This window comes from Schistocerca serialis, chromosome 1, assembly GCF_023864345.2.
Source record: "Schistocerca serialis cubense isolate TAMUIC-IGC-003099 chromosome 1, iqSchSeri2.2, whole genome shotgun sequence".
NCBI lineage: Eukaryota > Metazoa > Arthropoda > Insecta > Orthoptera > Acrididae > Schistocerca > Schistocerca serialis.
The window spans coordinates 380,837,719-380,852,747 of record NC_064638.1 but is presented as its reverse complement, the minus strand read 5'-3'; positions in this window follow the sequence as shown (position 1 = coordinate 380,852,747).

Genomic DNA, 15,029 nt, shown 5'->3' with positions numbered 1-15,029 from the left:
CAATTCAGCTGCACCCATTATGGATAAAATACATCTTCAGTACGTAAATTTCCTCGACAAAAATAGACAACAGCGCAGAATCGCTGCTGGCGCCAGCAAAAAGGAAGGGAGGCAGACCGGGAGACGTCATGTGGAGCGGCTGGCGCCGGGTGTCGGGAGGCGAGAAGGAAACTGAGCGACCGCCTCCCGAGTCGTGTGGCGTGACCGCCAGGGGGCTGTTTTCAGCGACAGGTCTAATAAATCTCAGCCTAGAAAGCAGGTCCTGTCCAGGCACGCAGAAGGCCGGTCGTCAAAACAACCCCCCGGCCGCTGGTGGCTTTTACCACCCCCGCTACATCGCACCACTCAGCCGCCATTAGGTGTTCTGCCTGTGCTCACGTACACAGCCGGTAGTGAAATAACATTCTACATAATGCCCGCATTGCTTTGCAGTGACTGTTAATACGAAAAGTCCAAATAGTACTGAGTTGTGGTGCATACACACGTCAAAAAAAGTTTTGCACCACCCCGGATCCCAGAACTCCTTAAGTTGGACATTGACGTTGGTTATTGTATCACAGACACAGTCCCTTTGACTCTTCAGAGATGTCACTAAACCCCCCCCCCCCCCAGAGACGTAAACAACCATGCATGAGCAGCGCCTATTAGACGGAGGGGGTCCGACAGCCGATCAGTTCCAGTCATTCCACCAGGAAGGAGGTACACGGCTCGTGTTGTCTGTACTTCAACCATGCCTAGACGGTCAATACCGCGGTTCGATCGCGTCCGCATTGTTGCTTTGTGCCAGGTAGGGCTCTCAACAAGGGAAGTGTCCAGGCGTCTCATCAGAATGAACCAAAGCGATATTGTTCGGCCATGTAGGAGATACAGAGAGACAGGAACTGTCGATGACATGCCTCGCTCAGGCGCCCAATGGCTACTACTGCAATGGATGACCGCTGCCTATGGACTATGGCTCGGAGGAACCCTGACAGCAACGTCACCATGTTGAATAATACTTTTCGAGCAGCCACAAGACGTCGTGTTACGACTCAAACTGTGCGCAATACGCTGCACGATACGCAACTTCACTCCCGACGCCCATGGTGAGGTCCGTCTTTGCAACCACGACCCCATATAGCGCGGTACAGATGGGTCCAACAACATGCCGAATGGACCGCTCAGGACTGGCATCACGTTCTCTTCGCCGATGAGTGTCCCGTATGCCTTCAACCAGACAAACGTCGAACTACAGACCTATATCATCGACGTCGGTTTGCAGTAGGGTTTAGGAGCATATACTGTATTCAAACATAATGAATCACCTCGAGGGGAACGATCTATTGATACGTAATCAGCATGGTTTCAGGAAACATCGTTCTTGTGCAACGCAGCTAGCTCTTTATTCGCATGAAGTAATGGCCGCTATCGATAGGGGATCTCAAGTTGATACCGTATTTCTAGATTTCCGGAAAGCTTCTGACACCTTTCCTCACAAGCGACTTCTAATCAAGCTGCGGGCCTATGGGGTATCGTCTCAGTTGTGCGACTGGATTCGTGATTTCCTGTCAGGAAGGTCGCAGTTCGTAGTAATAGACGGTAAATCATCGAGTAAAACTGAAGTGATATCAGGTGTTCCCCAGGGAAGCGTCCTGTGACCTCTGCTGTTCCTGATCTATATAAATGACCTGGGTGACAATCTGAGCAGTTCTCTTAGGTTGTTCGCAGATGATGCTGTAATTTACCGTCTAGTAAGGTCATCTGAAGACCAGTATCATTTGCAAAGCGATTTAGAAAAGATTGCTGTATGGTGTGGCAGGTGGCTGTTGACGCTAAATAACGGAAAGTGTGAGGTGATCCACATGCGTTCCAAAAGAAATCCGTTGGAATTCGATTACTCGATAAATAGTACAATTCTCAAAGCTGTCAATTCAACTAAGTACTTGGGTGTAAAAATTACGAACAGCTTCAGTTGGGAAGACCACATAGATAATATTGTGGGGAAGGCGAGCCAAAGGTTGCGTTTCATTGGCAGGACACTTGAAAGATGCAACAAGCCCACTAAAGAGACGGCTTACACTACACTCGTTCGTCCTCTGTTAGAATATTGCTGCGCGGTGTGGGATCCTTACCAGGTGGGATTGACCGAGGACATCGAAAGGGTGCAAAAAAGGGCAGCTCGTTTTGTATTATCGCGTAATAGGGGAGAGAGTGTGGCAGATATGATACGCGAGTTGGGATGGAAGTCATTAAAGCAAAGACGTTTTTCGTCGCGGCGAGATCTATATACGAAATTTCAGTCACCAACTTTCTCTTCCGAATGCAAAAATATTTTGTTGAGCCCAACCTACATAGGTAGGAATGATCATCAAAATAAAATAAGAGAAATCAGAGCTCGAACAGAAAGGTTTAGGTGTTCGTTTTTCCCACGCGCTGTTCGGGAGTGGAATGGTAGAGAGATAGTATGATTGTGGTTCGATGAACCCTCTGCCAAGCACTTAAATGTGAATTGCAGATTAATCATGTAGATGTAGATGTAGAAGCAACTCGGTCAGGCTGAACGCCTTAAACACACTGTCCAGCGAGTGCAGCAAAGTGGAGGTTCCCTGTTGTTTTGGGGTGGCATTATGTGGGGCTGACGTACGCCGCTGGTGGTCATGGAAGGCGCCGTAATGGCTGTTCGAACGTGAATACCATCCTCCGACCGATAGTGCAACCATATCGGCAGCATATTGGCGAGGCATTCGTCTTCATTGAACACAATTCGCGCCCCCATAGTGCACATCTTGTGACTAACTTTGTTCAGGGTTACGACATTGCTCGACCATAGTGGCCAGCATGTTCTCCAGACATGAACGCTATCGAACATGCCTGGGATAGATTGAAAAGGGCTGTTTATGGACGACGTGACCTACCAACCACTCTGAGGGATCTACCCCGAATCGTCGTTGAGAGGTGGGACAATCTGGACCAATAGTGCCTTGACGAACTTGTGGGTAGTATGCCACGACGAATACAGGCATGCATCAATACAAGAGGACGTGCTACTGGGTATTAGAGGTACCGGTGTGTACACCAATGTGGACCACCACCTCTGAAGGTCTCGCTGTATGATGGTAAAACATGCAATGTGTGGTTTTCATGAGCAATAAAAAGGGCGAAAATGATGTTTATGTTGATCTGTATTCTAATTTTCTGTACACTTTCCGGAAATCTCGGAACCGACGTGATGCAACACTTTTTTTGATGTGTCTATTTATTTACAAAGCGAGGCTCAGGACCAAAATCAAAACAAGTGACCATGTTATTGAATTGTTCCACACTTAGCGAATGTCAGAATTTATGTCTTACATTAATTTTGTTCATCATTATCAATGTTTTCGGAAAGACTACAACTGTGTTATTGCTGATTTAAATAATGAAAAACTGCGTCACTTACTTATTTTTTGGATGCTTAGCAGGACGCATTTCGACAGTTTATTTTCATTTCCAAGTACATTTTGTTTACAGAATTATTTTTTGTGACACATTGGCATGAGTGATACTCTGCCTCTCTTGCGCTGTGGTTCTCTTTTTGTGGTTATATTGCTATCGGAAAATACGACAAAATGAATCTTGGAAAGTTCTTATATCCTAATGTTAGAAATGGTACTTTGGTTTGTCTGCATAAAGTGTTGTGCTTCCTCCATTACAAAGAATATCATAGAAAGGCAAATCACCAGTTACGGTGATTGATTGTGTAACCAAAAAAATGCTACGGAGATATTACGACACTACGTGTTCACATACAATTTGTACAGAGCCAGAAGAGCAAAGTGCTGAACTGCAATGGAACTCCATCATTTGTTTGCGGGCAGGGTTATGTTAATTTTTGCGTCGATAAAAGAAGGAACTGTTCTGTGGACTTTCACAAAGATTAAGAACTCTACTGGTCAAAATTATCAAATTCCTACGTGTTTTCATGTGTCAGAAAAGTATTTCTGTAATTATTTAGAATTTAAGTTTAACTCATCTACATCCTTAAATTCCTAATGTAACAAATATGTAACACTTCTAACATATTATACAAACAAGACAAATATATTTAGCATCAGAAATGTGGCACATAATTTTTTTCTTTGCTTAACAATTCTGTCTCTTGAAGCTCAAATAAACATTCACTTGACTTAACGTAGTCACAATTGCTGCAGACATGCCTAATAACAATAAATCGTTGTATGTATATTTCATGGCGGCCACTGCGAGAGAGCGACAGAAAAAATGTTAAATGCTCAATCGTGCCCACTGTTTTGAAATAGCTCAATTTATCAGTCGTTTTCTTTTGAAGCTCTAACTGCAACCGTATCTGCAGATTAATTTAAGGGAACTTCGGCCCACCTATTATGCAATAACTGTTCTCTTTTTTGCCGAGAACAATTTCATCTCGTTTGTGCCATCAGCAGAGGGTACTTTCAATCAGGTCTTATTCTCTAGAATGTTATTTTCTGTAGGACCTTATTTGTATTATTATACTGTATAGCTTGCCATAGTTATTTTAATGCTAGCTGTCCTCATCTCCATCGTCATCTATTGCAGTAATGTGCTCACTGTTCTTCGATCTTCTGAGCTTAACTTGCGAATGTGGTTCAGCAAAATCATGTACCGTGATTCTATCCACATTCCTACCACAGACGTGCTTGCAAATGAGGGCAGGTACCACAAAAATAATTATTGCAAGGTGTAAAACAACACAAGAAAGATGTATACAACCTAACTCTCTAGAGAATAAGACCTGAATATAAGTATCCACTGACAGTGGTACAAACTTGTTTAAGCTGTTACAGCGTTAAAAAAAAAATAATTTTTTGCGTACTAGGCGACCCTAATTTCTGTCGCGTAATTTATTACAAATGTGTGCAGAAGACAGGTTCGCCATAACACTGCTATTTCTTGCTACAGAAGAGAACTGCTCTAACTTACTACACAGCATTCGAATACGACAGTGCACATTAACCAAAATAATTCCAGAAACGTGTGAACTGATTTATAGAGCACTGAAAGAGGAATATCTGAAGATAAATCGTTGTTTAGTGCGCTATATGGGCATTAAGAACTGTTTTTATTTTTGAATAATCTAATTAATAGAATTAGTGTTCCAACAACTGCAAAATTAATAATAAGTACGGAAAACCTGAAGCAATTTTTAATCCATGGCATCCAGAGTTTAAAAATAGACAAACTAGAATGGAGAGCTAAGAAATTTTTATTTTTATTTTTAAGTGTGTCGTCCTCTATTCCGACTTACTGGAAAACTGCCTTGGTGTTTCCCGATGTAGAGGACGATAGCTGTAGCTGTGATTGTGGATCTGAAGTCGCCTGCAGCTTATCTAACCTGGCCACCAGCACACGATTAATAGCATGCATTGTGCCCCCCGCTCATTCCCTCACCTCCGTGGAAGGTAGTTTATTATAAACAGTAGAAGGAACACACCCACTAAACTCTGCACCCGTCTTTACAAAGGCCGGTATTACACTATCAAATTTCTTTGTCAGAGATATTTGATGGTGTAATGGGGAACTTTGTCAAATGTCGTCCAATATTTGATCAAATCTAGGGCCTCGCTGTAGATTTGATCAAAGAAGTCGCTTGTCTTCTGTTCACTGCAATGTGACATGTTACCACATGGAGCGCTAGCATCGCTGCATTCTGTCGTCTGTAGTGTTTTTATAAACAATGCCGGTAAACACAATTGGTGTGTGCCGACAACTACAAAATAAATAGAGATGTATGAAGCTGATGAGGTGCTTTACAACGTGAGGCACGCTGAATGCTAAAAGAGATTACGAAGATTGGAGACCTGACCCGACCTGACCTGACATAACCTAACCTAATCCAACCCTCTCCTGTAGCAAGGAATCAGAGTGTTACAGTGATCCTGTCTTCTGCAGATGTAGCAGTTCTTAAGTGAATATTGTGCTTTGTGATATGAGGATACACTTCTTTGAGCACATACAGAAATGTATGCTCATCCATTCTTAAGTAACTGATGTACGACTTGACGTCCTCCACTACATGCTCACGTAACAAGTTTTGTTGAATGCTTTTATCGTGTCGTCGTAAAACCCACGGCTTCACCCAGGTGTGTTTCCTCCCCCCCCCCCCCTTTCTCTTCCGCATGTGCACACAGTGCAATTGTGGTACATGCAACTGCTGCGGTTAATAATCAGTTGTTGTTGTCAGCCATCTTGAACTTTGACGAAAAATGTGATGATAGTGTGATACCCCTTCTAGCGCTACGTCAAAGATCTTTGTCAAATATATTTGACGGAATATTTGATCTTTTATCAAATCTTTGACAAAGAAATTTGATAGTGTAATACCGGCCAAACACACTATATACCTCAAATAGCTGTAGCGATGCCCGCGCTCCATGTGGTTACTTTTCGCACTGCAGTGAACAGAAGACGAACGACTTTTATGACCAAATCTTCGGCGAGGCCCTAGGTTTGGTCGTATTTCTTTGACGAGTGGCGATATTTGACAAAGTTCCCTATTACGCTATCAAATTTCTTTGACATAAATATTTGACGTATCAACTTTGACTAAGAAATATGATAGTGTAATACCGCCCAAAACAGGAAAGTCACTGCACATTGCAATGCTCTATGATTTCATTATGTCGTTTTCGCAAACCTTACATACAAAGCAGGAAGTGCTAAGTTCATGAAAATGAAATGGCGTGAGGAAGGAAACACGCCACGATCTCAGAGACAAAGAGACAGGGCGCCATTTGTAAGGTAACGACTTTGGTCGTTACAGGAAACGTGCGACTGGCGGCGTTCCGGAGAGGAACAAAGCAGAGCGGTAAGTCAAAGCGACACGAAGGCCTGGCTGCGGCTGCCTATGAAAAGGGCTGGGAAGACCGGTCGATGAACTACGGTTGCGAGTAAATATTCTGCTTACCTAGGGCAGACGCTATCGCAGCATTTTCTAAGACGAGCGCCAAAATCGTAATATTTCCCCTTTCGTAAACAAAGAGAAATGTTTAAACTGCTACACTTACACTGGCGTTTCCCAAGGTAGTGTCATAGGCCCCTTGCTGTTCCTTATCTATATAAACTATTTGCGAGACAATCTGAGCAGCCGCCTTAGGTTGTTTGCAGATGACGTTATTGTTTATCGACTAATAAAGTCTTCAGAAGATCAAAAGAAATTGCAAAACGATTTACAAAAGATATCTGAATGGTGCGAAAACTGGCAGTTGAGCCTAAATAACAAAAAGTGTGAGGTCATCCAGATGAGTGCTAAAAGTAATCCGTTAAACTTCGGTTACACGATAAATCAGTCAAATATAAAAGCCGTAAATTCAAGTAAATACCTTAGAATTACAATCACGGACAACTTAAATTGGAAGGAACACATTGAAAATGCTGTAGGGAATGCTGCGTTTTATTGGCGAGACACTTACAAAATATAACAGATCTACTAAGGAGACTGCCTACACTACGCTTGTCCGTCCTCTTTTAGAATACTGCTCCGCGGTGTGGGATCCTTACCAGATAAGACCGACAGAGTACATCGAAAAATTTCAAAGAAGGGCAGCATGTTTTGTATTATCGCGAAACATGCGAGAGAGTGTCACTGAAGTATTACAGGATTTGGGCTGGACATCATTAAAAGAAAGGCGTTTTTCGTTGCGACGGAATCTCCTCACGAATTTCCAATCACCAACTTTCTCCTCTGAATGCGAAAATATTTTGTTGACACCGACCTACATATGGAGAAACGATCACCACGATAAAATAAGGTAAATCAGAGCTCGTACGGAAAGGTATAGGTGTTCGTTCTTTCCGCGCGCTATACGAGATTGGAATAATAGAGAATAGTGAAGGTGGTTCGATGAACCCTCTGCCACGCACTTAATTGTGATTTGCAGAGTATCCATGTAGATGTAGAACCCTATGTGCCTCTAATCTGGAGATGGCTAACTGTGAGGGCAACGTCATTCAGTTACAGGAATATGACAAGTTAACATAGTCATTATACGCTAACTGATCAAATGTATTCGGACACTTATTAGTGGACATTAATGTGGATCGTGTCCACCCTTCAACTTTATGAAAGTGCAAGAAACGTGCTGGGAACACTGTTAATGAGACGTGTGAATGCCTATTGGGGAGAGGCAGCCAATAAATTCTCAAGAGCGAAAAACAGAGAAAATAGTGATGTTGGACGCTGGGGTCTGGACCCAACTCTACGATCTAACTCCTCCCAAAGAGGTTTCAGTGCGTTCAGGGGAGGACTCTGAGCAGGGTAGTCCATTTCTGGGATACATACAGAAAACGTTATCTCGCACACGCTGCTTTATGACATGGTGCACTGTCATACTGACAGAAACACCTATAATCTCCAAACTATTCCTCTGGAAATGGAAATGAGCGTTTGGTGTCATTGGCCGGGAGGCCCCTTACGGGGGCGGCCGCCTTGGTGCAGGTCTTATTAAATTCGACGACACAATGGGCGACCTGCACGTCGGGTGGGGATGAAATGATGATGAAGACAACACAACACAGTCCCTGAGCGGAGAAAATCCCCGACCCACCCAGGAATCGAAACCGGGCCTCTTAGGACGGCAGTCCGTCACGCTGACCATTCGGCTATCTTTTTTTTATTTCATTTTGTTCTATATTGTTCGTTGAATTTTTTCGGGGCGGACGTCCGATGACACCCATTTAGATTGTCCGTTGATCTCTTCACTCAGTTTTTGTTACAGAGGGTAGCTAACCCTCTGACCGAACACGTTGAGCTACCATGTCGTCATTGTCGGGGCAGACACTATTCCTCTACTGCAAAAACATTAGACAATGCTGTAAAATTTGTTCATATCCTTCCACATTTAGCGTTCTCTTGAACGGAATGAGGGCACCACAACCAAACCACGAGAAACGCCCTCATGCAGTAACGCCGCCTTCTCCGTACTTCGCTACAGACACTACACATGACTAGAGATAGTTTTCTCATGGCATTCACAAAACCCAAACCGTTCCGTCGGATTGCCGCAGGGGACAGCGCGTCACTCATCATTCTAAATTACTCGTTTCCAGTAATCCACTGCCCGCTGGCGTCGCTCTTCAGCCCACCTCGTGCGTCGCATAGCAGTGACTGCAGACATGTATAACTTATTAGACGCTGCTTGGCAGTTGTAAGCTACTATTTTTTTTAAACTCCTGAGTCAAAAAATGGTTCAAATGGCTCCGAGCACTATGGAACTTAACATCTGAGGTCGTCAGTCCCCTAGACTTAGAACTACTTAAACTTAACTAACCTAAGGGCATCACACACATCCATGCCCGATGCAGGATTCGAACCTGCGACCGTTGCAGTCGCGCGGTTCCGGACTGAAGCGTCTCGAACCGCTCGGCTTCCTGAGACAAAGCCACTGTGCTAGTTCGACTGCTGGTAGCACTTTTTGGAAACCACGAGTGGTTCCTTTCGCTAATTTCATGCGATTTTTTATAACCACATTCTGCAGTCCCCGAGGTCTGCCCGGGCTTGGTTTACCTGTGCTAGTTCCTTCATCCACTTCACTGACAACTGAAGAAATCCCAACTTCTGACCTAGACATCTTAAGCCAATATTTCCGTAAATGGAGGCTCCAACAACCTCATATTAAAGGGAAGTTGCATGTTTCCCACCTGTCCAATAGATTGCCTCTAATTTGAGGAAAACAAACTTCATCATAATATTGTGTCCAAAATACCTTGGAATCACGTCAGATACGACACTTCCTTTTAAGTAAAACTTGACCTGAACATCTGCAAAGCAGAACCAACGCTCTCCATAAACTCTATGGCAGTTGCTGGCGATCGTCAGCAGACGCTGTTGGAGTATCGCGTTCCACCTCCTGATATCAGACGGAGATAAAGCTACTCTATGTGAGCAAATGTATCTGGACATCTGGCTGAAAATAACTTCGGTAACGCTGGAATTCAGTATGGTGCCTTGATGACAGCTTCCACTCTCGCAGGCATACGGTTAATCAGGTGCTGGAAGGCTTCTTGGGGAATGGCAGCCCATTCTGCACGGAATGCTGCACGGAGCGGAGGTATCCATGTCGGTCGGTGAGATCTGGCACGATGTCGGCGTTCCAAAACATCCCAAAGGTGTTCTATAGGATTCTGGTCAGGAGTCTGTGCAGCCACCCCATTACACGGATGTTATTGTCGTGTAACCACTCCGCCACAGGCCGTGCTTTATGAACAGGTGCTCGACCGCGTAGAAAGACGCAATCGCCATCCCCGAATTGCTCTTCAACAGTGGGAGGCGAGAAGGTGCTTAAAACATCAATGTAGGCCTGTGCTGCGACAGTGCCAGGCAAAACAACAAGGGGTGCAAGGCCCCTCCATGAAAAAAACGAACACACCATAACACCACACCTCCGAATTTTACTGTTGGCACTACATACGCTGGCATTCGCCATACCCACACCCTGCCATCGGTGCACACATTACACACACTTCCTTTCGGGTGACCCCACACCCTGCCATCAATGCACACGTTACACACACATTCTTTCGGATGACATCAGGAACTTAATATTATCTCTAAGTGTCCATTATGTCCATTACATACTTTGAACGTCCCCATTTATCCGTCTTGGTAATGTTACGGCGTTCTTCAACACATCGACTGTCAGAGACGGATCTCGAAATAAATGTGGAATCGAGAATGAGCGAATGCGCGACACGAGTGATTCATCGCAACTGGGAACAATGCAAGGAAAAAGACAATCCAAGAATACGAAGACAGGAGCACAAGGCAGAATCCGCCGCATATCCTCCACTCTGTATACAATAAACACGTCTTTGTTTTTGATCTGCCACATAGCATTTAATATTTGCCACTACTCTGACTTCAGTGTTAAATACCATTTCACTACGGTCTTTTAATTAAGTTCATTATTACTACTCCAAGACGACACGTAAATTGTTCGAGTTTACTATCTACCAGAACACAAAGTAAGAAACCAATTTTTACATCTCGTTACGTCGACATGACAGTCGAAACGCATGGTGATCGAGATACAACTGTCAGTTGTGGCTAACACGCAGTGCTCATTTACCGCGTCCACCCATTACTTCTGATAAAAACAGCCAGTGTTTCCATTGCTTTGTGGTAGCGTGTTGACGAGTCCTATCTTTCGCGGAAACTCGGAGCGATCAGCGGTATGGGCAGTCATCTCCCGCCGAGCAAACAAAGAGGGATGGCTGATGCAACAGAACTATCTGTTAGCCCAGTGTTTCCGGAACCGGACGACACTCAAAGCGTCTAGACGGCTGACGAAAGGACTTAACGGACTACCGTTGGACGGTCAGATAAAGGCAAAATCAGCAAACACTCGCTCGTGTGTATTTGCCTACTTTCTGAAACAGTCGAACGCAAACGGTTATCTCCGACATTACTCGGGAAAGTTACTGAGACTCTTGTTGCTCATTTTGCACATCAGTGAATTGACAGACAGTATTAATAGTAAACTCAGACCTTCTGCAAGGGATGCTATTATCTAGAATGGAATACTACCTGAAATATCTGCGCAATATATAGGAACATACTAGTAAGATCTCAAAATGGTGCGGAGATCCGGAACTAGCTAAATTTGTGTACTTCACAAAACGTAGAAAAGTTGTATCCTATGAGTACGGTATCAGTGAATCGCGGTTGGAGTCAGTCATCAGATACAAATAACTGGATGATAAAATATGAAGGGATATGAAATGGAACGATCACGTAAGCTCTCTCACAGCTGAAGTAAGTAGCAGCGCCAGTTCCTTGGAAGAAAGCTGTGAAAATTCAGTTAGTCTACGAAGAGGATTGCTTACAAAATACACGTGTGATCCATCCTGGAATACTGCTGAAGTGTGTGGGACCCGCACCAATTAGGACTAACGGGGGATGTTGACCTTATATAAAGAACGGCAGCAAAACAGGCCAGAGGTTTGTTTCATCGATGGGAGAGCGTTACAAAGATGCTGAAAGAATTCAACTAACAGACGCTTGAAGATAGACGCAAACTATCACGTGAAAGGCTACGCATAGTATTTGAAGCACTTAAGAAAGGAAAAACTGATAGAAGCCGACCTAGAGGGCAGATGAGTTTGGATTCCGGAAAATGTAGGAACACTCGAGTCAATATTGCCCCTACGGCTTACATTAGAAGATAGGTTAAGAAACGACAAACCTATGTTTATAGCATTTGTAGATTTAGAGTAAGCTTTTGACTAATTTGACCGGAATACTCTCTTTGATGTTCTAAAGATAGCAAAGTTAAAATACAGGGAGCGAAATGCTATTTACATCTTGTACAGAAACAGTTACAAGAGTCGAGGGGTACGAAAGGGAAGCAGTGGAAGGGAAGGGAGTCCGATAGGGCTGTAGCCTGTCCCCGATGTTATTTAAACTGCACACTGAGCATGCAGTGAAGGAAGCCATGGAAGAATTTGGAATAGGAATTAAAGTTCAGGGAGAAGAAAGAAACACAGTGAGGATTGCTGATGACACTGTAATTCTGTCAGAGACAGCAAAGGACTTGGAAGAGCAGTTGAACGGAATGGACAGTGTCTTGAAAGGTGGGTGTAAGATGAACATCAACAAAGCAAAACGAGGATAATGGAATGTAGTCGAATTAAATCAGATGATGCTGACAGACTTAGGATGGGAAACGCAGCTCTGAAAGTAGTAGATGAGATTTGCTATTTGGGCAGTAAAATAACTGATGATGGAAATCAGGCACATTATAAAATATAGACTAGCAATGACAACAAGAGCGTTTCTGAATAAGTGAAATATGTTAACAACGAATATTGATTCGAGTGTTAGGAAGCCTTTTCGGAAACTATTTGTACGGAGCGTAGCCATGTATGGAAGTGAAACATGGACGATTAACAATTTACAAAAGAAGAGAATAGAAGCTTTTGAAATATGCTGCTACAGAAGAATGCTGAAGATTACATGAGTGGTTCACGTAATTGATGAGGAGGTACTGAGTGGAATTGGGGAGAAAACAAATTTGTGGCACAAGCTGACTAGAAGAAGGAATCGGTTGACTGGACACACTCTGAGACATCAAGGGCGCACCAATTTAGTACTGGAGGAAATTGGAGGGGGGGGGGGGGGGGAGGATAAAAACCGTAGAGGGCCGAGAGATGAATACAGTAAGCAGATTCAGAAGTATGTAAGTTGCAGTAATTATTCGGAGCTGAAGAGGCACAGGACTGTGTAGCATGTGGAGCTGCATCAAACCAATCTTCGGACTGAAGACCTCAACAACACAGCTTTAAATGTATCTTACTTTTATGGGTGCCGAAGACGTAATTAGACTAACTGCAGCGCACATAGAGGCATTTAACCAGTTGTTTTTCCGCGCTTGATATGCGGTTGGAAAGGGAAGAATCCCTCCCATGCGGTTAAGCGCCAAGCACTATCTTATGTGCGCTTGGCAGTAGTTTGCACAATATGTGAAAGGATGTAGAAACATTTGTTGCAGAACACGTCAGAAAGTAAGTCCTTCCAATTTATCTTTCTTCTAACATCTCACAGCTCGGCTTCATTTGTATTCAACTTTCCCACAATGATGGAATGATTAGTGAAGCAGAAGATACCAGATTTCTGGGACAGAGAGCTTTCGTGGACACACGACTTTCCGTAGAATAGAATGCAGTTGCTTGTACGAATAGAATACTGTCTTCATCAGCACGAGTAATATACCAGGGGCATTCGATAAGCAGTGCAACACATTTTTTGTAGGCCAATTTCGGTTGAAAAAGTGTTGAATTTGTTGCGGAATATAGTGGAGTATTCCAAGGTTCAGCCCTTCTGGGTTCATGGAGATGCGTTCCAAGCAGAGAGCTGTTATTGAGTTTCTTTTGGCGTAAAAACAGAGCATCATAGACATTGATAGATGCTTGCAGAATGTGAACAAAAGCACGGTGAGTCGGAGGGCGAGACGTCTACCGTCGCAACAAGACAGAGCAAACCCGTCGGACCTCCGGCGTGCTGGTCAGCCGCACACAGCTGTGACATCTGCAGTGTTGGAACGTCATCTCACCCACAACTCGACGCCTTTGTTGGTAGCGCTGACACTCGCTCGCCAGTTTGAGTACTCAAATGCGTGTGCCCGGTGGGTTCCTCGACGCCTAACAGAAGGCGATAAAGAGCAACGTAGGACCACTTGTCCGGAATTTCATGGTACCACACTATTGGTGGTCGTCGGAGCCAACGTCTTGTTGCGTCAATGTCCTCTCCTCCATAGACGTATTGTGCCTAACAGATGGAAGTCAAGCGGTGCGAGATCCGGGCTGGAGGTAATGCGTATCACTGATAAGTGGTTTTGAAATTCCAGCTCGGCCTGTAATTCACAGTTTACGTAACTCCCTTTGTGTTATTTTGGTGCCGACAGGGTTCGCGAGTGTGGCTTCAGATCTACAATGACCTTTGCATCTGTCGTCTGCTTATTTTTAATCATATTCCTTTTCAATAACAGTCCGTCACGATCATTCAACACCCATTTTTATCCGCGTTGTGACTCAGCGTATGATGTTTTTCCCACTTTTCCTTTATGCGGCGTAAATCTTCGACATAATGCCTTTTTAAATACCAAACACTATGGCCCCCTTGGTTACGGAAGCATCCAGCATACGAGCATCAAGAATTTACTTGCATTCGGATTCAATATTTTTCGACATAATGCCCTCACAACAAAACTCTGTTGTCGCCACGACTGACACTTGCAACGTGTTGACGATATTGCGTAGGTGTCGTTCGTGGTCAGATACAACAGCGCAACCTGAAGGCTTGGTTAGCACCTGCATATACGCTGAAGAGCCAAAGAAACTGGTACAGCTGCCTAATATCGTGTAGGGCCCTCGCGAGCACGCAAAAGTGCCGCAACACTACGTGGCATAGACTCGACTAATGTCTGAAGTAATGCTGGAGGGAACCGATACCATGAATCCTGCGGAGCTGTCCATAAACCCTTAAGAGGTCGAGGGGTTGGAGATCTCTTCTGAACAGC